The sequence below is a fragment of the Pocillopora verrucosa genome, chromosome 12 (assembly GCF_036669915.1).
Source record: "Pocillopora verrucosa isolate sample1 chromosome 12, ASM3666991v2, whole genome shotgun sequence".
Taxonomy (NCBI): domain Eukaryota; kingdom Metazoa; phylum Cnidaria; class Anthozoa; order Scleractinia; family Pocilloporidae; genus Pocillopora; species Pocillopora verrucosa.
Genome location: NC_089323.1, coordinates 13,803,403 through 13,826,706, shown reverse-complemented (window position 1 = coordinate 13,826,706; position 23,304 = coordinate 13,803,403). Strand labels below are relative to the sequence as shown.

General features: G+C 38.9%; 1 protein-coding gene and 1 pseudogene across 7 annotated transcripts in view; one reads left to right on the top strand and one right to left on the bottom strand.

Moving 5' to 3' along the window:
• Window positions 1-9,297: 9,297 nt before the first annotated feature.
• Window positions 9,298-10,943, bottom strand: LOC131793139 (tetratricopeptide repeat protein 39B-like; annotated as a pseudogene).
• Window positions 10,944-19,094: 8,151 nt separating this feature from the next.
• Window positions 19,095-23,304, top strand: part of LOC131783732 (uncharacterized) — a 34,259-nt gene continuing 30,049 nt past the window's right edge. For 5 of the 7 annotated variants that reach the window (XM_066159814.1, XM_066159811.1, XM_066159813.1 and 2 more), the window contains exon 1: window positions 19,095-19,204. The gene's annotated coding sequence lies outside the window, so the exon portion shown is untranslated. Of the gene's footprint in view, window positions 19,205-22,323; window positions 22,518-23,304 lie in introns of all 7 variants that reach the window. The other 2 variants (XM_066159809.1, XM_066159810.1) reach the window with 2 other exon arrangements.

The window sequence follows — 23,304 nt, the reverse complement described above, 5'->3', positions numbered from 1 at the left end:
TTCTTCTTTTACTAGAAGATTCTTTTAGAGCAAAAGCGACACTCACTGAGCAGAAATTATTCAAAAATGAGGAATAGGTTTTATGGATAACAAAAACTCCGTTTTGTTATTGATTTTCGACGGCAATATTGCACATGTGGTATAACTCCAAATTGACTTCATTCTATTTAAATCCCACATTTAGACATACATCTAAAACATAAGTGGGAATTAGCTTGGGTTATTGAATGAAATCTCTATAAGGCGGTATCGAAGTTAAGGAATTTTCATGGTGGGTCGGCGGTAATTGTGTAAACACTTCCAGTTTCGAAATCCATGAAAGTGGATATTTGATCCCCAAATACTCATTTTTCTTAATCCTCGTAGGTTTTACAGTTGCAAAGTTGCGTTTCTACTTAAAGAGTGAGATAGAAAAGCCAAACTGGGTGAATTTTAGCCATTTTGAATTGCTAAACTCTATCGACCGGAGACTCCGCGTGACGAATTGTTTCGTGACTAAACGTGATATTGGGGAGTCGATCAGTCACGGAATCACAATATTAACAATGCATTTCTTGACGGCGTATGAGGTCTACGAAATCGGTTAATTTGCGCTCTCTATCCCTATTCGTTACATTTTTAGAAAAGGGCAGCTAGGAAACGGGACCCGCTCATGCAGACTTCGTAATGATAAGGTCCCTATCCATTTTTTTTTTCTTTTTTGCCCCGTGGGCCTTGTTTGGTGCCACTGTTAATAACACTGTTTCCATTGAGTGCCAGTTCAGAACTTACAGAAGTCTCAATGGTCTCAGTTTCCAGTTTCCTCGTAAGAAAGGTTCTTGGTCTCCGGAAGCTTTGTGGGCAGCTCCCCTATTTTCTGCATGTCAAGATTAACCCGGCAATACCTTTAATATTACCTGGCAATACCTTTAATATTAATACCTTTTGAGTGAATCGATGGAAAATGCAGGTTTTTGCTGATACGATATAATCACTATTCTGAACAACTACGGTCTTAATTTACACAAGTAAGGGAACCTGTTTTAAAAAACTTAAATGATAGATTTTCCTGCCCTTTCATATACTTCAACTCTTCAATTCCCTACCCTTTGATACACCTGAAGCCTGATAAAGGTACCCTTTAGGGGCTGAGTCGCCCTGTAACTATCTATAGGCCATCAAGGAATCTGCTTTAAAAAGCTGTAATTTTAGGAGTCCGGTGAAGGCTTCTAAATTTACCTTTTTGCTGCTACAATCACTAATATAAAATGTAAGAATAATGAAAGAAAAACCAAACACGTAAGTAAACAAAGGCTATTGAATTTGCGACCGTCACGGCTACTTAAGAGGCTGTCTCTCTTATTTCCACCCGGTCAATTCTGCGTCAAAAATAATTTTGCCTGAAACTCTGTTAACAGAAAGACTTTACCTAGGAAAGAACTAAATTAGATTTGGTTTGATTCGAAATAATTTTCTGACTGCATTACGGGCCATAATTATTTCCCAGTCCGTAGGGACCGTCGCAACGTCTCGAAAATTGAAAAATAGGCATATTTTGTAACGTTGTAAAATATTTGATTCGCATAGTTAAGCCACAGAATTTATATCAGATTGCTTAAAAACCTTTCTAGTTTGCCAAGAAAGTTAGAATTTGCCCTCTCAACAAATTTGAAAAGGCGAATTTTAGCATATTCTGACCACTAGAAATCGCCATCGGCCGATGGCCGTAAATAACCTTGATTTAGACGCTAAGTTTTGGGATTTGGGACCTGGTTGACGATTCTATCCTACACAGCCGTTAAGTGTAGACCTTTATAGGCAAAAATATGCAAAAACCCCTGTACGTTTTCGATTTTTCAAAAGTTATGACCGTTTGAATCAGCACATGTACGAGCATTCGCGATTTTTTCGCCTACACCAAAATCGAACCACTGGAGCAGATTTCGTCATAAATACAGCTTACCCGCTTTGCAGCCCGGCTTCATGGCTCACTTCAGAATTTTCTAATAACCAAATTGGTGAAATCCATGATAACTTCAACAAATAGCTAGGTATTGCCTTCGAAAAGTTGGCGGCATCCATCGTGATTCGTGGTATCAAAACAAATGCCGGAATTGGCCACATTTCGCGGTGAATCACCCATTTAACATCGCTGCAGAGCTGAATTTTTTCCAAAATCAGAATATAAACTCTCCATGTCAGGAAGCTGAGGGAGAAATGAAGGTTTTAGGCTTCTGAAGTGAAGAAATAATCGCTTAAATTTAGATCCAGTTCGATGTTATACTGTTCTCACAAAGGTCCGCACAAAAGAGAAGACCGCTGATAGCTTGTGCCGTACGTTGTGCCATATGGTTTTGTTTTGTGTCCCAAAGTAATATTTGGGCAGAAAAATTTTGGATGAAAAGAATAAATGCTTTTACCTGGAGTTTGATATCATATAATTAATAAATCAATTTAAAATATCCTGAGCTTGCTTCTCTCGGTTCCGCGTCGATTGTGTCCACAGAACAGCAACATGTCAATAGCCGGAGAAATCATGGGTTTATGTGAAATTTCAGATATTCCTCGCTTCCCAAACTGGTGAACTGGACTTTATGATAACTCCAGCAAATACCTCCAAAATTAAGCGGTCGGCATCTGTCGATACTCTTCTTTGACTCGTTGTTGCGAACTAAACTCGAAAACTAAAGCCATGTTTCGCGCTCAATGTCCCTTTGAAACTTTGGATTGCAGCTGCATTCTCTTCAAGAATCAGTCATAGAACTCCACTTGTAAGTCTATGTGTCGAAGTTTGGCGTTTTGGAATTTAAAGCTGAACGATTGCACTATCGCGTATAACAGAGGTCCGCATTAATCATTGCGGGTGAACCCGCTAACCCTTTATTTTTTTGGAAGGCCTGCAAGTGTAGTATGGCATGCAAGTGCTTTTTCGAAACCAGAGAGGCTTCAGTCTGTAGCGAGTCTTCAGCGAGGTTGTTAAAGCTTTCATTGGACAGAGGATACGCATTGACGAAACACCCAGTGAAGGGAACAACAGCTGCAGTAAGAATAGTAGACGAATCAAAGAACACTCTGTATAAATAAGATCGAGCATTTTAGTAGCTTCCACAACTTCGATTCGAATATGGAGATATCGGTCTGAGAGTTTGGAAATGTTATGGCATCGGTAAAGGGAAGTACATTCCATATGACGTAATTTATATCAAGCACCAAGGTCAAACGCCCCTTCAAACCATAGAATCTCAAGGGTTTTATGATCCTCCTGAAAAGCGTGTGGTCAAGCGCGTTCAAAGGGCAGCAAGGAAACAGAGAGTACAACGCCATTGTTTTGAATGCTCTGTGTTTGGATGTGTTGAAGTGTTCGAAACCTTTTCGCAAAAGGAGCTGCACCTGGACGTTGAAAAGCATACAGTCAGCCGGTTAAAGCCAGTATGATGCAATCAAAAGGGACTGGGCCCTTAAGTTCTCGTCGATAGATACCGCTGGTATCGAGTGTTCGAGCTGTTCGTTAGATTCTAGTACACCACTCACTTCTCTCGTGGATACTTCGCCCCACTCGTCTTTACGAACAGGATGGGCCGTAAGCAAACCAAGGGGCAGCGTTAGATTTTCAGAGAAGGTAAAAGAATACCTAACGGCACGGTTTACACTTGGAGAAAGAAATGGGCGAAAGGCCGACCCCGCCCAAGTTGCAGTGGACATGCGAAATGGGAAAAATGAATCAAATGCACGTTTGTTCACTAGAGGACAGTAGCTGACAAAGAACCAAGTTCAGAGCTTTTTCTCCCGGCTAGCAGCAATGCGGCGAAAAGATCAGGGTGTGATCGGGATATCACTGGATGAGGAGGAAGATATCCAATGCGTCCAGGAAAATTCCGAGAGATAAGATCTGGTAGACAAAGTTAACAAAGAGATCAAAGTCTCACATCCAATCTGCTACGATACGTAGGACCTCTGTGAACGTTACCACAATAACACACTTCAGAAATTCAATGTGGTTTTGTTGAGAGCCATCTGTAGTCATTTTGAGATCCCTGTAAAATTGAGAGACAAAAAACAGATCCTCATAGACAAATTGTCGGACGTGATTAGTGATTGTCAGTGTGTTTCTCAGTAGACTTATGTAAACAATGTCTTATACGGTGGCTGAAAGTGTAGAATATGCTCTACAGATACAAACTACCTTTACTTCCGATATCAAGTTCTGACGGCGTTGTTATAGCGTAATATATTATAATATCTAGTAGTCAGTGAAATGTTTTGATGAAATCGATTGAAAATTTACCAAAAGCAACACCTATAACATCTGCTGTTCTGTGGACACAATCGACGCGGAACCGAGAGAAGCAAGCTCAGGATATTTTAAATTGATTTATTAATTATATGATATCAAACTCCAGGTAAAAGCATTTATTCTTTTCATCCAAAATTTTTCTGCCCAAATATTACTTTGGGACACAAAACAAAACCATATGGCACAACGTACGGCACAAGCTATCAGCGGTCTTCTCTTTTGTGCGGACCTTTGTGAGAACAGTATAACATCGAACTGGATCTAAATTTAAGCGATTATTTCTTCACTTCAGAAGCCTAAAACCTTCATTTCTCCCTCAGCTTCCTGACATGGAGAGTTTATATTCTGATTTTGGAAAAAATTCAGCTCTGCAGCGATGTTAAATGGGTGATTCACCGCGAAATGTGGCCAATTCCGGCATTTGTTTTGATACCACGAATCACGATGGATGCCGCCAACTTTTCGAAGGCAATACCTAGCTATTTGTTGAAGTTATCATGGATTTCACCAATTTGGTTATTAGAAAAATTCTGAAGTGAGCCATGAAGCCGGGCTGCAAAGCGGGTAAGCTGTATTTATGACGAAATCTGCTCCAGTGGTTCGATTTTGGTGTAGGCGAAAAAATCGCGAATGCTCGTACATGTGCTGATTCAAACGGTCATAACTTTTGAAAAATCGAAAACGTACAGGGGTTTTTGCATATTTTTGCCTATAAAGGTCTACACTTAACGGCTGTGTAGGATAGAATCGTCAACCAGGTCCCAAATCCCAAAACTTAGCGTCTAAATCAAGGTTATTTACGGCCATCGGCCGATGGCGATTTCTAGTGGTCAGAATATGCTAAAATTCGCCTTTTCAAATTTGTTGAGAGGGCAAATTCTAACTTTCTTGGCAAACTAGAAAGGTTTTTAAGCAATCTGATATAAATTCTGTGGCTTAACTATGCGAATCAAATATTTTACAACGTTACAAAATATGCCTATTTTTCAATTTTCGAGACGTTGCGACGGTCCCTACGGACTGGGAAATAATTATGGCCCGTAATGCAGTCAGAAAATTATTTCGAATCAAACCAAATCTAATTTAGTTCTTTCCTAGGTAAAGTCTTTCTGTTAACAGAGTTTCAGGCAAAATTATTTTTGACGCAAAATTGACCGGGTAGAAATAAGAGAGACAGCCTCTTAATTATTGAAAAAGTCAAAATAAAAAATAAAAGAAAAGTGCTCACAAAGTGCTTTAATTGAAGTGTCAGATTGGACCACCATTTTAGAGCTGGTCTGTTTGGTTGAAAAAGATGAAAAATGATGTATACATACCTGAACCAACTGAAATAAAAATTCCCAGTTTCTTCCATATCAAATAACAAGCACTTTTGCCAAGTCCTCTTTCTGCCTTTGCGTTTTTTTGGGCTTGTCCGCCGTGCTTCGAGATTGGCTGAGGAACTCGGCACAGATTCGATCCTCGACGCCACCCAATACCAAGGGATGAGCGGTGCCTGGGACAAATCGTTAATTCCGAAAGGTCTAACTCCGAAGAAAAGGATGTAGATACTCTTCCCAAAATAAGTTCGATTTCGGTTTCTACGTCAGTTATTAACAAGGAAGACTTATGACCCGCGATGTCTCTTTTGCAGTTCAGAAATGGAATAACCTCAGTTGATCTGCTCCTATCTCTGGGGTCATAAGAGCAAGAACCGCCGACTAAGGAGCTAAAAGAGCACTTAACGTCCAAGATGACACAAAATTGGCGAAACAAATTCACTCCAACTTCGCTAATTAAATTTTCCCTCTTTGCATTGAATTGACTAATTCAATTTACTACGGCTAATAAACTGCTTCAAGCTTTAGCCAACTCTGTCATTTCTTCAACAAATAATAAAAATGAATCCTCGCAATTGTAGAAAATATCAATTTAAAAAGCATCTATGATTTTTGTCTCTCTGTTCCGATTCTTCTGAAACCAAAGGAAGCGAAAAAAACAAGTATAAAAGTTAAATGAATAAAGGGGTAAGTTTCTAAAGAAACTGTGGTGCTGCGTCGGTGGGAGAGTATAGCAGGTAATTTAGTGTTAACAACTGGGTTGAAAACGTAAATTAGCCACCGTAACGGATAAAAAAGCTGACGTTTCGAGCGTTAGCCCTTCGTCAGAGCGATTAGAGGAATTGTGGGTTGTGTGTGGATTTATATGCAGAAAGTGGAGCTCCGCCATTGGTGGGAATATGGTGACGAGAAAACAGGAATAAATTAGTTGAATGAAAAGCGCTCGTTGATTCCGTAGGGATTAAGGGTGCCGATTTGGAATATAAATTATTGTTCTAGTGTTTTGCGGCTTTCCGAACTGCCTAGATGTAAGGAAAGGCCGCAAACTGCCATATGCTGTTTAGAATGATTAGGAAGATTAAAGTGTCTAGCGACTGGTTTGGATGCGTCCTTGTCATTTCTTTCTTTCTTTTTCACATCCATCACACGTCAAGAACTCCATACCTTTTTCACAGTTTCTCAGACTTCGTCGTTTATGTGGTGACGACTCTGATTTTTCCGAAAAATCAGAGGCAATGTGCCAGTTTTTCGATAAACGTGGCTATCCTGTTTCTGTCGTTCAAGCGGACTACCACCGTGCCCAATTAATCGATCGACATAGTTAAGAGGAAAATCTGAATTATACCACATCGTGAAAAAAACATTTGAATTAAGGAGGTATTTGCGGGATTTTTCACGTTTGAAAATACAGCACTTTCCTGCGCGTTGTTTGCTATTTATGAACAACAATAAAGATAAGTCATATAGTTTCTGGGAAAGTACGGCACTCACTCTATCAAAATTTGGTGTCACGATCCTTTGAATCATTTTTCCTTGAAGACCAAAAGTCAGTTTAAAATATCAATTTCGCACTTGCTTGCGGGACCTTTCGGGATCGTCGCGGGTCAAATTCGTTTTTCTCAGTTTTCTCAGAATTAAAGCGCTCCGGAAGAAAAAGAAATACATTAAATTTCTTCTATTCCTAGTAGCTTTTTATAGTCAGAAAATAAGCGAAATTCATTTTTCAACTCTTGCCACTCAATGGTCGATATTTCCTGACCGTCGCTCTTAATCGTTGAAATTGTGTATCATCAATAGTCTTACCCCTGGAAACTTTAGATATTACAATAACGGTGCGATGAAAATACAGCGGTTGAACCCAACCCTTGAAACTGGCAAGTACTGTTTACGTGAACTCAATCCAAAGTTGACAACTCTTTTGAACTTCCCCTTTTGACTTGTGGCGTTCCTGTCTGCGCTCGGTTTATACATACTTTCACATTTCACACTGCGCTCTTATTTTGCGTTCATAATTTTTATATTTTGTTTTCCTTCAGGTATAATTCTGTCTGGATTTGTTAAAGCATGCTCACTAAGTTTTCATTGCAAGCCGGGCATCACCCGCTGTTCACGTCCTCCAGCCAGGTTCATACGCTCAGCTCAGCTAATGGACCGAAACCCTGAGGGCGGGTATGGCTGAAGGCCTGGGAAGGGGTGCAATTGACATCGCTGACCGCTAGGTTTTAATTTAAAGGTGGACACCGTCCGACTTCAAGACAGCCTTACCGCCCTGACTGCTTAGGGCTTGTCGTCAAGGCTGGCAGTTGGATTCAGTCCAGGAATAAGTTTATTAGAGGGTGGGTGCCTAACACCTTAGAGTACACCAGTTAGGTTTTTGGTTCTTTAACCAATTAGAGCTCGCTCTTTACTTCAGCTTCTCGGGAGAGGCCTTCTTAGCTCATTTTGACATTTTAGGTCAGGGTCATACCCTTTCAAAGCGCAGTCTGTGCGCTAGATCACTGTAGTGGTTGAGTTTCCAAAGTCTCAACCAATTCACCCAGAAATCACTTGAGATTATTCTAGTGGAAAACTTTGGAGTGCGCTTTCAGAGTGGAAAGTAACTTCGTGCATGGCAAGTAAAATGACTCCAATATCATTGAACAAAAACTCTATGAAATAACCTGATGGGCAAAGACTCTGAATAAAAAAAAATAGTTTTTTTTTTCCTCGACAATTAAGTCAAAATGCACAATTTAAACAAGGATATCGGGTGCAACATGACCAACAGTTCTAGTTTAAACCGTGCGTATTCAAATATAAAACCTAAATGTTTCCTTTTAAAATATTGCACCATAAATAACATGCCAGAGTGAAAATATGCCTAACGAAAAATTACTGGGTGCGTTGCATGTAAGTAAAGGTAATCACATGATTTCGAGTGCAATTTGGAATAAATAAGCACGACTAACAAAATTGCACGAGCTCTACGGGCTTGTCCAATTTGTGGTCTTTGAAAAAATTTACGTATTAATAATATACATGAAAAAAATACGAGATAGCTTATCATAGTTATGCAGAAGCAAAGTGCGCGCATCAAGCGCAAAAATATTTTATTCAAACCCTGCAAGTGACATCGTGCGTTCGGTCAAAACAACCTTGAACGATCAAAACAATGATATACAATGATATTCTTACATCTTTAAGGCGCAAAAAAGTTCAAAGTCTCGCTAAACAATAAAAAGCTAAGTATTTCGTTTGTCTCACGATGTAGTCACGTGTGATGTAGATCGCGATCTACATCACACATGACTACATCGTAAGACAAACGGAAAACTTAGCTTTTTATTGTTATTCACCACGATGAATAACCACAACCTTTTCCACGAAATCTCGCTAAACAGTTCAAGGAATTGTTCAGTCTGGTTTGTTACTTCTTTGCACTGAATGAACTGTCTTCTGCATTGAATTAACTGAATATGCGTTTATCTTAATCAATCAGAAGTGAGTAATTTTTTCATGAATCTTATTAATCACATTATTTAATGTTTAGTAGAGAAAATGTATAATCTTTTTAAATTAATGTAAAACTCCTTAAATGTCCTCTTTGATTCTTGTAAACCCGGCACTACTTAAGCAATTTGTTGAAAATTCCATGTTTTTCGGCTTATTGACAGTGAGTGGAACACGGTATGGATTTTCGCCGATGAATTCTTCAATAGGAAAATTTTATATTAAAACAAAAAATCCATAAAACTGAACTGGAAAACAATCTTTAAACCATACTACATCAAATGAAGAATTAGAATCTTGACAACATAAATTCGAACCCTCCTCCTCAGCATCAAAGAAATCTTCTGATTCTTTCATTTCTTCGCTATTCATAATTTGAAGCTCATTCTTTGTTCTTGTCCACGAGCAACTTGAGGTCTTCCCACAGATACGCTGTTCTGCTCAATCTTCTGGAGAGCTGCGTGAATTCTCAAGTGAAGAAAACTTTGTAAAAGACGATCACGATGTTTCCTATCAGGTTTAAATAATTAAAAAATGAATGATGAAAAATAAAACCGTAACACCCGAAAGACCAGTTACACTATAGCTCGAATCACCACCCACTTTATGAGGAAATTGTTTATTTAATTCTTCATGAATTATTATGCGACCGCTGCCAGGCGCGTGGGCAAACATTAAATCCGCGGGAAAACATACAACGACCACAAAGCGGGGAGTGGATGTAACCGGTGCCAACCGATAGGAACGGTAAAAAGCGCGGGAAAACATACAACGACCACAAAGCGGGGAGTGGATGTAACCGGCGCCAACCGATAGGAACGGTAAAAAAGCGCGGGAAAACATACAACGACCACAAAGCGGGGAGTGGATGCAACCGGCGCCAACCGATAGGAACGGTAAAAAGCGCGGGAAAACGTGAAGTTAAAGCAAAGTCCGATCTGCTTACACGAGTCTTTCACTACTTTTCAGTTACATGAAAGATCACGTAAAGAGGCAAATTGTATCTATAATTCAATACCTTGCCCGCTCCAAATATTCTTTAGCTCGCCCAAGATCCCCTTCGTCCAAATACAGAAACCCAATCTCTGCACATGCGTAAGGAGTGAGGTAAAAATCCTGCTTCAAATCTTTTGATCTGTAAATAAGAAACACAACCGTCCCGCATACACCTGTTCATATTGCAGTTATTTACTGCACGACATGACCGAGTCACTGGTCATACAAATTCTATCCATACACCTGTATGCACATCCATATCTGGGCTCTTCACTCGACTAAGAACAACAACGGCAAAAGAAAATGGAGCAGCCGTCTTGGATAAATTGGCGAGAGAGATCTGGAGACGGTACAAAGCTTATTTGAATATGGGAGAGGGATTGGAACGAGATAGTGAAGGTGTTAAAATCTGAGCCAGTCTCATTAGGTTAAACGCGTACCAGTTTTTAAAATTAAATTAGCATGAAGTGGGGAGAGTATTCCAATATTTCCTGAATGGGAAGCTAATCCATGACCACATTTCGTCAGGTTTTTAAGAGTTTATCATCAGCTTTCTCTACTCTGGGTTGGAGAGAGGCACCGAAAAGTGCTTTGCCAAAGAACACATAGTAGTGACCCAGTCAGGCTGGAACCTAAGCCTCTATGTATGGAGTCCAGTGCACTATCCACCGAGCATGGGAATGGGTTGTTGTTCCCATAAGATCTTGAAAGAAAGAAAAAGTGAGGGGGGGGGGGGAGGGAAAGAGAAAAGAAAGAGAAATGTTATATTTGGCAATGTTAGCACGAACCCTGATCATTTACCTGTCAAAAGAATTTCTCAAGCATTCCATTGCTTCTTTCGTGTTATTCAAGCAACGATGACACATTCCCTGCAGGGGTTTACCCAAACACAAGTCGTCTACGTAATTTTCATTCTCTTCTAGAAGAAAAAAAGGTGTGTTATGAATATCAACCCTAATAATTGCGGAGATAAAATGGTACATTTTTATTGAGAATTTTCGAATCCGGTAGAAACCGGGCTCACATCGTATTTTTTCGACTAAACGCCAGGGCACTTACATGTTTAAAATTTCGGCTGGTAGGAAGAGGCGCTTCTTGGAAGAAGGGTGCTTAATCGAGGGGGCGTGTATTAAGAAACTGTCCTCTTGTTCTGATTCTGCTGTAGTGAAATCTTAAAATGTTCTCGATAAAGTGTCAATAGATATAGTTTCTTCTTGTATCCCTACCATTTAAGAAATTGAGGGGGGAAGGGAAAAGGGGGCGCTTGTTTGATATATGGCCTTGGGGGGTAGGTGCTTATTCAGGGTAGGGCGCCTATCAGATCGTGGGCGCTTCTTAAAGGAAATACGGTCTCCGATAGAGACGAGTGAGTTGATACATTTTGCATTACAACGGTTCTTCAACTGAGTATCATAAGGTTTACAAAGTCTTCAGCTTCGAGATTTTATTTAAACGCCGACACAGTGTCGGAAACGTGTACAGAAAAATTTCCAAAGATATATAAACTACCTTAAGGAAAAAACTCAGGAAGACAAAATGCAGAAAGGAAAACAGTCTACAAGGTACAAAATCTGAATTAGAAAAAACAATAACAGCGACCTCCGAATGAACTTATACACAATCAAACGATGCTGGCCTGCATAAACTTGCCTTTTGTTATGCTTCAGTTTTATGTTAAAGAAAACTCTCCACTAGTGTCATTAGAGGCGGAACTAAGTCAGGTCTGTGGAGCGAAGGAATTTGAAAGGCCATTCATATAAATAGAAGCTCCTGGTGATAAATGGAGAGAAAATAATGATTTTCTGTAATCAAAGGGAAACTGAAATGACAATCTCGTGTTAATCGTTCTTTTCATTTTAATTATTAACCCCCAAGAGTGACCAGCATCTTATTTCTTCTGACAATATCACACCTAGTTCAAAACTTTAGGGTCACGAGACAAAAGGAAACTAATCATTAACTAAATCAGCTCTAGAATGTTGATACAAAATCTCCTTGTCAGCACCTTGAGGAATGTATTAGGAGAACAGTGTGGAGAATATGCCTACTGATGTTCCGAGTAAAGGGTTAAGAGTATATCAAACAAGATTGGAACTTACACTCCAGGACAGAAAAAGACGGCCATTTGTTCAAAATACTGTTGCCTGGCGGATGGAAAGTTCTTCAAATCCGAGAAGAGACTGACCTGCGATAGGTGCTTAAATCTGGAAGAAGCCTTGGAAAAAAAAAAAGGGAAATTAGAAACAAAAAAAAACAAAGGAACAAATTAATTGTGGGAAAAATGGAAACTACAATGCCATTGGGGCGCCCGGGGTGTGGTATTTCCTTTGCTATGATTGGCTGTTGTGATTGCTAGAGTTTTGGTTTTACGACACTCAATCAAAAAACGCTCCAAGGATTACAACTACGTGAAGATAGTCTGTTACAGAGAACACGATGGGGAGTATTATGGTTTATGTTTACAAAGCGTCCTGCGCACTTCTTGCACCAACAATGTCGAAAGCATCGTGATTGTAAATAGATCATTCATCACTCATTCATTCATTCATTTAATCTTTCATTCAGTCTCGCATTTCTTTATTTTGCCATTCGCTGTGCGCTCACTCATTCAATGACATGTTGATAGAGTAAAGTAACTGTAGCTGTAGTAACTGTGCGAACCACTGTGCGATTTTTATCCGGGAATTTTCGATTCCTTTATTTTCATTCATCAACAAAGTTGGCTTTTCTCGTCAGAAAAGGGTTATTCTGTTGATGTCATGAAATAATACATAGTTGCTTGTAGATGTGGAATTTCCCTTCTCTTGTTCAACTCGACATCTCGCTCGTTTGCTGCGGTCACTCGTTAGCTATCGAGTTAAACACTCGAAGAGAAATTCCACACTTACAAGCGCCCATGTATTATTCTCTATTTATTATATAGATACTGATGAAACACGATTCCCTTTACTAAAAATTCATATCTTCATCGCGCGCAGTGGAAGATACTATTTTTATCTTCCCATGTGAGGATATTGGTTTTGCCATGGTTACTAACATGACTAGCCAATTACAAGAGAGCTTCCCACTCAGGCGCGCAGCCGGTTCTTTTGAAATTTCATTCACAGAAAAACATTCAGGAAGATTTGACCACTTTAATTGCACTATTTTGCTGTTTCGAAAATGAATAAGAAAAAATTTGTCTTTTATGTGGAATTTCATCAGTATCTATAAAATAAATAGAACATTACATGGCCGCTGGGGATACGGAAATTATCTTCAAGGCTGCAGGTATCTCTAACTCGAAGATAAAATTTGTATCCCCGCGCGGCCATGTAATATCCTCTATGTATCAGTAGAACCTGTGTTAACCCTTAAAACCCTTAAGAAAGACTAGCATCTAATTTCTCCTTATAATATCAATCTTGAATCAAATATTGAGGTCATGAGAATAGAGGAAATGATCAACAACTAAAGTAGCTCTTGATTATTAAACAAATTCTCTTATGTCAGCAAATTGGGAAATGTATAGTGAATAGTATGGAGAATATGCATACTGATGTTAGGGTATTAGGCAGTCAACCTGTATCAGGCAGCCATTCCCCGTGGGTGTAGAGTGCTTAATTCAAGTTCAGATTGTATGTGGACTGAATAGAATACTTACACATTTGTTTGACAATTACTATGAAAACTAAAGGTGCACTTCAGAGTGGAATCAAGAGCCATTAAGCCAATGTAATGAAAGCATTCCATTTTGAGTGGATTCTGAGACCAGTTGTCCTGTAATTTAAATTGTACATTAAGTATGCAGATTTAAGTGATATACTCTTACTTTCATATTAAAGATCATGGTGTGTTTAAGCATTTAGTGTGAAATGTAAGAAGGATTTCCTGAACTTGAATAGTTGACTTTGTAAGGCCAACAATAAAATTCAAAATAACCTTAACTGAAGTTTGTATTAGTCAAAGATTTAAGAGACCCTCAACTTCAAAACATGAACCCAAATACAGATGGGCATTGATGTTCACGAAACAATTTATTGGTGCATAAAGTAGTAAGAGCTAAAAATTTTTGGTTTCCTTAAATGAAAAGCTGTTCTTATTTATTTTGGAGCTTATATAAATTTTTCTTCAGGGGTTTGTTTGATTATTGTTATGGTAGCTCATCATCATCAGGCTGAGTGCACCTTGCTGTAAACATTTAATTGTCCCAAAAACTACTCACCAATAAGGTTTTGGTGGACTCTTGGAATATTTTTGTGTATAGCTTCAAGATTTCTGCATGAAAAGCTGGAGTTAAAAGCTTCCCATTTGCTGCCATTGTTTTCCATTCACAATGGTGAGACTGTTTCCTATTAGCAGAAATTATTTGAAGTTGTCTCATGTAATAAATTTCAAGTCAGGGAATGATGTGTGCATATTTTACATTTGACCAGCTCTTTTACACAGAAACTGTCTCCAGTGCCCAAATTATTAGGCCAAAACTTACTGCTAAATCCACGCAATTGTAATTCACCCCAATAAAATATGTAAGTGATACTGTCGAATTAATGAGCCTTGTCCCTGCATTCATAAGATGTACAACATACCCCTCCCAACCCTACTCCCATGAGTGATCAAGACAGAATTTCTCCTTATAATATCAATACAATATCAACCAGATAAGGGATGAGAATAAAGAAAATATCAATTTGGGGATGATCAGTTGATCCAATACCAAATTCTCTGAACTAACATAGGAATTGTATGGTTGACAATAAGGAGAAGTACATATTTGATCTGGGAGTTAAAGGGTTAAAATGATATGTCCTTGCTCTCATTGGGATCAGAGTATACCTGTAACTGTGCATAGAAGTGAGGATTATGATGACAATGCTTAAAATGGCAATCATAATTATGACAAGGATTAACTTAGTGCCAGCCACTTCATAAGACAAAACAATAATTACACACCCTTTTGGCACTGAAATGAATTTTAACCCCAGCTTTATAACAATAGATATCCAAAAAGGTTGATTGTAACTGGAACCGGAAAACAATAAATAAAAGGAAGAGGAATTTGTGACACTCCTGAAATAGATGCTTCAGCAGTGCTCACTTAATTGATTCCTGCCACCAACTTTGAACCTCTACCACACTCATTGAACTTCTACTCTCCCTTCCATTCCAGTGCCTGTCTTTCCAAAAATTACAGATTAACTCCTTTTTATATATCTGACTCATGGATAAAGACATTTTCAAACATTTTTGTGTCAAGAGACTTATTTATTCAACTTTCAATATCTCTCAAGTTAGGAACATACAGCAAGCTAATTTATTCAAAATCCTTTCCTAGGGAAATGAAAATTACATCCAACAAGTAAAATTTTTCTCCAAGAAGCCATTCTCTTCAAAGTTACAGTTATTGCAGGTTTATTTGCATGTAATATATGTGAAATACACTCTTAAAATAATGTATGAAAGGAAATAGGTCTGACTTACAGAGACTGATTAATTTAATGATTGTTAAAAATTCTATTTTATGAAGCTGCACAGCGTAGAAGATGGACTGTGCCTTTTGTCTCTTTAATGTTTACAAGAACTTCACTTTTATATGTCCTTACTAGTGAATGGTACAACTAGACTGTACACAAATTCCTCCTTGGGGTATGACTGGAGAGGACAGTCTTGATAGACTTTGGGTGACAAAGGACAAGTGCTGATCACAGGGGGCCAAACCACAGTGGGTAGGCTGTCCTATATTTTGTAACACATTCTACATGGAATTTTAAACCACTGCGATCAAAGGTTGCCTGAAATATATATAATTGCAACGTTCTTTATTTCCTTATCTTGATATTTGGTATGGTGTTTACTCTCCAATTTTTTGGCACCATGAAGGCCAAGGAGAAGAAGGTTTTGGACTTGGAATAAACTTCAAATTGTTGAAATGGGAAGGTCATTATCAAAGGTGAATTCTTTATGAAATTTTCCCCTATAAGAAATAATATATTTCATAATGTCCTCATTCCTCTAACATTTTTGTTTTCAGCTGCTTGTGTTTTAAAACATCTCAGAAGGCTATTAATTATACTGACCGACACGTGATCTTCTTTGGGACTCCACAGCAGTACTAAGTGGGTGTTTTATAGGTATCTTTCAACCATGTTGCCCAATTTACAATACTCTACCAAGGTCCTAAAATTTGACATTTTCTCCCAATATTGGTCACTGGTTTGACTAGCTTTTTCACTTTTAAAAGAAAGATCATTGATTTTTTAATGAAATGAGTCTGAATTGGCTAAGCCACACATACACATCCACAACATCTTGACTACTGAGGTGGCCCCCGCTATAAGCCTGGTGGTTTCTTGGAGGTCTCCTCGCCCAACCATACTGTTAAACCTGTATAAATATTATATCTTAAGTGGCTAATAAATAAATGATGATGATGATGATGGTGATAATGTGTCCAATCCCACTTAAGAAATGCCAATATTTTTTTTCCAAAAATTTATTTTTTACGTGCCATTGTAACAAACACCTTCACCACATGTACCCTGGTCTGTGTATGAGGGTCTTAGATCATAGCCTCACAGAGTCCCATATACCCACTAATGTCTCTCACAAGATTTTCCCAAAGCTTAACCAGGAGTTTAATTTTGTAAATGTTTGTGACGTGGCATTAATACATAGATTGCCTCAGGAAAATGAATTATTAATTAATTAGTTAGATGCTTTATGTATTTTTGGGATAAAGTTAACCAAAGTATTGAAGCTCTCGATATTTCAATCAACCACTTTTTAACTCATAGAGTAATGAAGTGCAATTTCTCTGTGATTCAATTATTTAAAGAACATTAAAAAAGGAATTGCTTTCAGGTTTGAATATTATTGACCTTGATTAATTGGCATAATTCATAGCCTCTATTTGTAGTCATGGGTCTAAATGTGGTGAGAATGTGGTTCAGCACGTCGCTAAAAATCTCATTATAATATCATCGCTTTTCCCATCTCTATCGAAAATACTATTTTTCTCATTGACAGGATCAAGTAACTCGGTTATATGGCCCACTTCGGATATGCCAAACGCATCATGTTAAGTGGATTGTTTCAAGTTGGTTCCTAAGTACTGTTCTCAAATGTTAACGTTAAGATAAAACAGGCTTTATTAGTGATGTAATGACCGAGCCGTTGAGTTTCACCATTTCGCGGTCGTGAAATGGTTCCCAGTTTAAGGCACACGTCACAGAGGTATGCCTCTGTTTGGCTACACCTGTTTAGGGACCTTTTTTCGCAGGGGAAGCGCGCGCATTTTCTTTTTCAACTTCATAATTAACCACAATTTTCTACTTCCTGTAGAAAGCCCGTGACATAGAGTTGACACGCAAGCCTGGTCACAGATTAAGTTGAATTTTTACATCATTTACAAGTTCGTCATTGCGACATTTTAGTAATTATCTGGCTTATCTTGAGAAAATACGTTTCAAAAAAATATGTTGATAAAATAATTTAATTTCTAGTTTCAGAGAAAGCAAGATGCATAATTAACTTTACCAAAAACATTTCGAAGTGTATGCGACATTCGCACCACCCGTCTCAACGGAAACTTACCACTTATCATGTCAACGTCGCACCGGATGCTGTCTAAGAGTATTGACAACCAGCTGCCTCGGAAGACAAAACAACGAAATGAATGGTAAATTCCGTGGTGCAAAGGAACTTCATGTCAACTATTCAGGAACTAGAATCTTACAAAGTGTCTATTTGAGAGTGTAATAAATTACCTAAGCCTCCGTCAAGTTCTCTCTCGTCCACAAAAAACCTGAACTACTATGTAATCGGATGACAACAAGCTGATTTGTGCGTAGTAAGGGTAATAGGATGTTTCGTTTTGATGAGGTTAACAACATCCATTCTGTTAGCTTTAATCCTGAACATATCACTTCCGCTATTTGGGCCAAAGCTGTTATCACTTTTTCCTTTTGTTTAAAGGAGTACCAAAAAATGAAAACTGGCCTTGAAGGGGATAGAGCTTACTTACCCAAGCTTTTCACGGTAAAATTCGTGTACCTATCATCGTCCTGTACTTTAGACTGAAAATTTGCAGCCATTTGTGCACCGATCAGACTGACCCAAGAATTGACGCTGTTCAACCAAATAAACTTAAAATCAGCATTCCCTAGCGTCTTTGAGAAAATACATTTTTTCCTGTCAAACATGTTTAAGAGAGACAAACTAAGGGATCTGTTAACATGGATGTGGAGGACCCCAGGTAGGTGAGGTAACCCGCCGAGCCGTGGTCGAAAAATAGCCCGCGTTTACATACAATCTTACCACCCCGGGCTGCCGGGGTGAAGTTTCTCGAGGTTGTTATTGTACTTGCAATTAAGGAATTTAAATTGTCACTACAGCGACGCGTGGTAAAAAGTTACTGAAAAAACGTATAATACATTTTGCTCTATACATTTCGCCATTTGCTCGATGCGTTAACCGTTTCTGAAGATACAACGTCTTCACTTCGGCATAACATGTAGTGTTCAGTTCAACTTATAACGTGACTAAGTCGCCGTCGAGGTTTCATTGCTTAAGAAGACGTAACAATGGTTTTCTAACGTTTTAACTCTGCATGGGACGGCTAGGAAATGTATAAAATTTTAACACACTCGTGTTTCGCTGTTTTTTTGCTCATTTGATCTTTTTGTAACATAAAAACCACCCCGGCCAGGCGGGTTACCCCACCTTGAGAGGTGTACATAACAAATTATCACCCCGGCTGACAAGGTTACCCTACCCGGCAGACCGGACAACCCGCCCAGGCGGGTAACCCCATATATAATGTAAACGTCATCAAAATGAAATAATTGATTATATGGACAGGCGGGTAACCCCACCTAAGCGAGTTACCTCACCTACACGGGGTCCCCCACCTCGATGTAAACAGGCCCTTACTTTCGCATAAATTATCTAAAAATTCTTATTAAAAATTGAAAATTAAAAATTCTGACACCAGATGACGTCACGCCCAACAGTCACCTGACCTCTCTTCAGACTCGATTACAAAAACCAAAGCACTGAGAAAAATTGTTTATTTTACATATGACATGCACACAGAATAGGAGTCCTTCTTTCGCCCGCTACATTCTGGCTTCGTTCTTTATAGTTAAAGGTAAGATGATATTTTTATATGCTTAGAGAGTTAGTCAATTCGTTTACGACAGTTTCTAATTTTCGAGAGCGATGAAGGCCGAATTCGCTTCCGCTTACATCAAAGTGGGAGCATAGACTAATTTGCTAAATGTGACTGTTGCCGAGATAAGATTAAAAGAATTATCAACTGCCTTATCGATGTTTCAGATATTTTTTCGAGTACATCTTAGCCCTGTTCTATGATTCAATTTCGCATACTGCATTGATCGGAAACACTCGATCAGTGAAGCGAACAGTTTTAGGTCACACTGATTAGCTGCTTAAAAACTCGTCTTGGACAAAGCAGATTGCTTCGAGACCTTTAGCTACTTCCAAGTCCTAGCACGCAGTGAATTACATATTCTCACTTCCAAGAGCACAGACCTTCGATCGAAAATTATCGAGTGAAGATTACCGTGTGACTATCGTGTTTTTCGGCAGGTCAGTGATATAACGCAACAAAGATTGGTTAAACGTTTTCCTGTTTTGGTCGAAAAAACACTGAATGAGGGATGTTAGCTTAGAAGGGGATAGCTGTACTCTGTACACTTTTGGAGAAAACATCCGGCGCCTCTCTCGTACCCCTCACCATATTCTGTAAACCAATTCCGATTTGTATGGCGATCAGACAAGTACTAGTCTGACAAATTGGAATACTAAGCCGAAACAACTCAAAACAACCAAACCAAAACAACGACGCTCCATGGGGCTGAAAGGATAACTTTTTTAACCCAGATGGGAGAGAGATTATGTTTTGACCGAGAGGCTTACTTGAATTTTTTTTCAGAGATCTTAAAAAGGTATCATTTTCGGGAAAATATGCAATGGCAAAACATATTTATTTTAAACCTGCGTGACTCAATAAGGCTTTTGATTAGCGGAAAGCGTACTCCGACATCCGTCAGAAGGAGGTCATCTCGGGTAGATTTCCGATTACGAAATCCGAGCTCGCCCGATGTTGTCTTCGTGATGAAGGCCCTATTTAGCATATAATTATTAGACCCGCAAAACAGAGTAGAAACGAACATGTGCTTCGTTTTCGCTCATAACTTCGTATTAGCGTCGAGATATTTGCATTTTTTTCCGTTGCTTACCTATATTACAGACTCCCAAAAATTTTTGCGGTGCCTCCTTTTCACGGATGGCCGATTACAACTACAACATATTGACACCTCCACGAAATCTGTCAAAAGGAGGATGTTAAAACACCAGAGGTCATCTCGGGTAGATTTCTGATGACGAAATCCGAGCTCGCCCGATGTTGTCACGAAGGCCCTATTTCGCATTTTAGAGCCGCAAAATAGAGTAGAAAGGAACACTTACTTCGTTTTCGCTCATGACTTTGTATTAGCGTTAAAATATTTTTTTTTCGTTGCTAACCTATATGACAGATTCCACAAAATACATTTGACGCCTCCTTTTCACGGATGGTCGATCACAACTACAACGTAATGACATCTTCACGAAGTCTGTCAAAAGGAGGATTTTACACACTATTCATCTTGCCACCCGCCAGGTGTTAAGAAAGGCTTTATTAAAGGAGAAGCTATCAGACTTCTAAGAACAAACTCCTCGGAAAGAAATTTCCAGGAGGCCATGTGTAACATCAAAACAACAGCATACCACCCAGGGGTTAAAAATTTAAAACAAATACTGATGCAAGAATGGAACCTCATCCAAAATCAGCCACTGCTGAAAACAATTTACAAAACGCCTCCGATTATATCATACAAAAGAGGTAAATCGCTCAAAGACATACTCGTCAGAGCGAAGCTTTAATTAAAGGCTTTTGCGTCGCAAACGTAAAACCACACAGGGGAGTCTGTGTAGGCCTGTCTATGACCTTTTCGTTCTGCGAATCAGTCTTTTTTCAGTTTTGACAGATTTCGTGGAGGTGTTACTATGTTGTAGTTGTAATCGGCCATCCGTGAAAAGGAGGCATCGCAGAAATTTTGTGGAGTCTGTAATAAAGGTAAGCAACGAAAAAAAAAAGCAAATATCTTACGGCTAATACGAAGTCATGAGCGAAAACGAAGCACGTGTTCGTTTCTACTCTGTTCTGCGGGTCTAATATGTTAAATAGGGCCTTCATCACGAAGACAACATCGGGCGAGCTCGGATTTCGTAATCGGAAATCTACCCGAGATGACCTCCTTCTGACGGATGTCGGAGTACGCTTTCCTTGATTAGCAACTGTCACGTGAAATGACGTCATCTCCAACAGTCATCTGACCTCAATTTTCAGGAGAGATTTTTTATAATTTAATTTTGAACGCAGTAGGAAAGAAACTTACGGGGTGTGATTACCGTAAAAAATAAATGTTTAATTATGATATCCACAATTTCAGTGATGAGATTGAGATATGCAATTGTGCTATTCCAATGTGACGTCTTAATATGCTATTTGGTCCTTGTGTTATGAAATTATGCTATCACATTTGACTATTGCAATGTGCTGATTTGTCACTCTCCCTTGGCGTTTGGCTATTATACTTTGCTATTTTGCCATTGCATTCTAGTATTCTTCAATTTCGATATTGGGAAAAGAGGTTAGCTGTTGTGATTTGTCATTTTCATAGCACAACAGTATTGTTCTTCAAACGAGATACATGGACCCAGGAATTTTTTTGTCTAACAGATTAAGGGCAGATGGCAGTCCGTAGCAGATCATTTAAAATCCAGTTGCAACAGGCTGGTCAAGGCCGCCAAAAAATTTGCTTCAGGTCTTATGTTGGCGATTGGTTGTCCCAATCCCGCACAGTCGCGTAAAAAATGTACAGTGTATCCTGAATTTGGAGGAGGAATAGTGCTTATCTCAGAAGGGCTCAGACCTCGATGAAGTATTTCAAACCCTCCACCAGCAATTAACTTAGGGTAGCTCTCCTCGAGCTTCGTCTTGACTTCCTTTGCGTTGGCCTTGCTGTTGAAGCAAATATTTTGGCGGCCATGACCAGCCTGTTGCAACTGGATTTAAATGATGGTTAAATGATCTGCTACAGACTACCATCTGCTCTTTATTTGCTGGACAAAAAAATTCGTGGGTCCATGTATCTCGTTTGAAGAACAATACTGTTGTGTTCTGTTTCCTTCTTTTAGTAGCTGGAGCTGACGACGCTGACTGCTGTCTGCTGCTGCTTGAGAAACTGGTTGACCTTGCACGAGCCGTGTACGGCTGAAATAAATTTCGAAAATTTTCCTGTGCTCGTTCGTCGGTTTCCCATCCGTTCACCGCAATGGCTTCTGCACCGTACTTTGAAGAACCATTCTCGGGACCCCAGGATGTGTGTTCCCTAGTAAGACGGGTCGCCTTTTCTAACAATTATAAATTCGCCACTCTTTCACGAAGAGCCGCCATGTTTCGAACCAAGACAGGGCGACAGAGAGGAAATAAATTAACATAATTACAACTTTGGCAGGAAATAATTTATCTTGTCCAAAACTCTTTACTGAGTGTCATGCCGAATTGCATGTTACCTTGACAAAACACCATAATGAAACGCACTCTATGAAAATGACCAATCACAACAGCAAAACTGCTTTTCCCAATATCGAAATTGAAGAATACTAGAATGCAATGGCAAAATAGCAAAGTATAATAGCCAAACACCAAGGTAGAGTGACAAATCAGCACATTGCGAAAAACAAAATAGTTAAATGTGATAGCATAATGTCATGACACAAGGACCAAATAGCAAATTAAGACGTCACATTGGAATGGCACAATTGCATATCTCAGTGTCATGACTGAAATTGTGGATATCATAATTAAACATTTATTTTTGACGGTAATTACACCTCACCTCGTAGAAAATGGAGCAGCTATGACGTTGACAAATTTCAAATCGTAGTGACCACCATATAGTTTTTTTTTCATAACACTTTCTTTTGAACACTGAAAAAAAATCCAAAGATGTGATCATTCATCATATTTCTAACCTTTTTTTTTATTGGTGAGAGTCATTCGCTTTAAAAGAACATTAGAATCACCAGTTCTTCACAAACACTTTGTTACTAGTTTTTGTCATTCAGATTTGCATGGCAGAGCTTTCATTTACTTATTAGCTTGTAAAGCATTACATC